We start from the raw sequence: 3984 nt of genomic DNA, 5'->3' as shown, positions 1-3984 counted from the left end.
GGGCCACAGAGTGAGACTGTCTCAAAAAAAAAAAAAAAAAAAAAAACAAGACAAAACAAAAATCTAGATACGCAGTATGCACTCACCATGGCAAGGATGGGCTGGGCTGAGGACGGCCTCTCCCTTCATTCCATGACAGCCAAGTGCCCTTCAGTGTGCCCAAGGGCACTGAGGTTTGAGACACCTGTCTGGTAGAGACACCCTGTCTGCTATTCAGCCTGTATGGTGAAGACACAGCCATGGTCTGCGTTTCTCTGGGAGACAAGTGGCGACAAGCTACCTGAAATACAAGGAGCAGCAGCTAGGCCTCCCTGAAAACCGCCGAAGTGACAGCCACCATGAATCTTCAGCTGATGCATTGCACAAACACTGTCTTCTTGGCGAGAGTGCAGGATGGAATTACACCAGTCACCAGAGGCCCATTAGGCCAACTCTCCTCCCTGTTTGGGGCTCCTAGCACCCAATACCAAGTAAAGATTTCAAAACCCATCCCGGGCTCCTTGCTGCTCCCAACTGGAGGCTAGAGGTCCATCTGCAGGCAGCCAGCCCCAGGCATAACTGCTTCCCCTACAATCCTGCCCATGTGGCTCTCAGCAGAGAGGCTGCTCACCAGCATGTCCCCAGCAAAGGATCACAGAGTGGGGAAAGGTTCCAATTCCCAGGGGCTCAAGAAGGCAGGACAGTAATTTTGTATAATTTATTTTATTTATTTATTTGAGACAGAGTCTCACTCTGTCACCCACGCTGGAGTGCAGTGGCATGATATCAGCTCATTGAAATCTCTGCCTCCTGGGTTCAAGCAATTCTGGTACCTCAGCTTCCTGAGTAGTTGGGATTACAGGTGTGCACCACCACATCCAGCTAATTTTTGCATTTTTAGTAGAGACAGTGTTTCACCATGTTGGTCAGGCTGGTCTTGAACTCCCTGCCCTAAATGATCCACCCACCTCAGCCTCCCAAAGTGCTGGGATTATAGGCGTGAGCCACTGTGCCCAGCCTCCTTCTCTTCTCTCACTTTCACATCCAAACCACCAAAACGAGAAGCCACCGTCAGACTAGCCCATCCTCTCCATGGGTAAGTGCCTGCTGTGTATCTAGATTTTTATGTAAAATCTCCTGAATTGGAACCTTTCCCTACTATTGGCTCTTCCTTTAAACTATATACAGAATCCAACCACTTCCTCACCACCCCCAGTGCCACCATCCAGGTCCAAGCCATCATCCTCTCTTGCCAGGTCCCCGAAGCCCGAATGCTCCTGATAAGATGGAAATCAGATCATGACAGTCCTCTCAAAACCCTGCAAAGTTCTCAGAAATGGCCTGTGAGCCCTCCACAGACCCATGCCAAACCTCATTCTGTCACTCAGCCTGGTGCCTGCTGAGCCAGCCTTTGCACCATTCTCTCTGTTTCTCCATCATCGCCTTGGCATCTGCAAGTCTCTTCCCCCAACGGCCTGCTTCCTCCCCTCCTCAGCAATTCCTTCAGTGAGGACTTTGCTGGCTGCCCTATCTAAACTTCTGTGAACACAACGGTCTTGCCTATTTCTCCTTAGCTCTACTTTTTTCGGGGGTAGGGAGGAGGCAGGGTCTTGCTTTGTCACCCAGGCTAGAGTGCAGTGGCACAATCATAGCTCACTGCAGCCTTGACTTCCTGGGCTCAAGTGGTCCTCCCGCATAGCTAAGGCTACAGACACATGCCATCGTGCCTGGCTCATTTTATTTTTTATTTTTGTAGAGAGGGGGTCTCACTATATTGCCCAGTGAGCAATATAGTGAGCTATATTGCTCTGGAGCTCCCAGCCTCAAGCAATCCTTCCACTGCGGCCTTCCCAAAGTGCTGGGATTACAGGTGTGAGCCATGGCTCCTAGCCTTCCTTAACTCTTGTGCCCATATATCACCCTAGTCAATGTCTATCTTGTTACTGTCTGAGTTCCCATAAGGGTTTTAAAAAGGTCTTTGCTGGTTTTATTCCCAGCTCTATCCCCGGCACCCGGCATGGTGTCTGGCACAGAATAGGAGCATACTACTTGTGTCAAAGACATAAAGGTCAAGTGGAAGTCTGCTGCATCTGGTCAGGGCTGCCCTGCCCTCACCTTCTGTTTCACTGAATATGCTTCCTCCCCTCTCACCCATCGGGGATGCATTACCACACAGGGCCAGTGACTTCTCACCAGCAGCCTGCACCAGATGTACATGGGCAACATCTCTGCCCAGCAATGGGCCCCATGCCCCAGAGAAGCTTACAAACTAGAGTGTACTAATATTTACAGTCTGCTGCTATTTCTAACATGGGTTTACCAAGTATAAACCCCAGGGAAGGCCACAGACCCCGGCTTCCAGTAATCCAAGAGAAGTTTCCAGCACCTCATGCATAACCTGAATGGAACCAGCCCAAGAGCCCTCAACTTCACACAGAAGATCTGGGAGCAGGCCCCAGGCATTTCAGAGAAGTTTTCTTCAGGATCTACTGGGCCTAAACACCACCACCCAAATCATCTCTGGCAGGGCAGCAAGGGCCTTATCTGACATGGCTGAGAGATCTGCACACTTAAGGGGCAAGAATTAAGAAGTTCCTGGGTTAGGAGTAAAGGAAAGCAAGATAAGTAGTTATCCCACTAGCATCAGAAACCCTCACTGCCCCGGGCTCTAAAGCTCTAACTTACCAGAACCATCCCCAGCAGTCGCTAGAAACCTATGGAGTTGCAAAATAAGAAAATGATGCGTGCCGGAATTACCAGGCAGCAAAGACACAGGGCTATGTTAGCCCAAAAATATTCTTTCCTTGTTATCAAGGGGAATGCCAAGTATTCTGCCTCCAGCTGCGTTGCCAGGTAACAAGCTGGCAGAGCCGAAACTGTATGTCCAACTCAAACACCAAGCATTTTCCCCATTAATAACCAACCCACATGGGGATTCTAGAAGGACCCGAAGCTGACTGCTTTTTCTGTGAGTATTCAAATTCAGGCCCCTTAAAAGGGGCTTTGTGTTCCTGTTTGTGTGCTTTTGGGGGTTTGTGTTTGTTTGTTTTTTAACTGTCAAGGCAGAAAACAAGGGAGAACTAAAGAATGTAGCTAACTTCCACCATATTTTTGCTGAAGGTGGTGTGCCATACGGGAATCTTTGGGACCTGGAGCACTTGAAACCTAGGAGTTGTAGGCTGATCCCTCAGAGACAGATTCCCAGAGGTACAAAAGCAGACATGCCCCTTTCTCCTTGGCGGGGGGAGGTAAGACTAGACCCAAGCCTCCCCAACACCGGGCTGTGGTCAGCTGCTCCCACAATCCGGTTAACCATTACCTTCTCTGGCCAGGCCAGGGCCGGTAGGCCCCACCCGCTCTTCCTCGCGCTCCTGGCTCACCACGAGGTGCGCCTGGCCAGATTTCCAAACCCCAAATAGGGGTTTCCATGGCAACAGGCATCAGACAGGGCTAAGGGACCTACATTATTCCCTACCTTTTGTAGCCGGGTTGGGCGGCCAGGATGAGGGGCAGGCCGATGCCCACAAGCCAGGCAGAGCAGCCCGCGTGGGTAACGGAGGCTCGGGCTAAGGCTTGCTTATGACGATCTGACTCCTGTCTGCTCTCCTAAGCAGGGAGCTAAGGGAACCCAGAGTCGTGGGAACGATTCCGTAAAGTGGCATTTTGCGCGGGCTGCCAGGTCTCTGCGAGAGGGAGCCAGGCAGGGAGCGCACAAGCCAGCCAAGGTGGGTCAAGGAGAGGCCCCAGGATGGAGCCCCAAGTGCGGCGATGAAGGCGAAAGGGTGGGGGTGGGGTGGGGGCGGCAACCAAAAGGGGGAAATTAGAAAGGACGCTCCTCCAGCTGTCGCGTAAAAGGTTCCAAAAATAGCCCACGTGGGCCTGGTGCCAGCGCGCGCCTGCTGAAAGGAAGGGGAAGCGCCAGCCTCGCGCCTCCCAGCCTTTGTCTGCAAAGGGGCCGCGCCGCGACCCTCCCCATTGCCCGGGAGCTCCAGCCCCCAAGATGCT

This window comes from Cebus imitator, unplaced genomic scaffold, assembly GCF_001604975.1.
Source record: "Cebus imitator isolate Cc_AM_T3 unplaced genomic scaffold, Cebus_imitator-1.0 Scaffold19, whole genome shotgun sequence".
NCBI classification, from domain to species: domain Eukaryota; kingdom Metazoa; phylum Chordata; class Mammalia; order Primates; family Cebidae; genus Cebus; species Cebus imitator.
Note: the sequence above shows the minus strand (reverse complement) of the source record.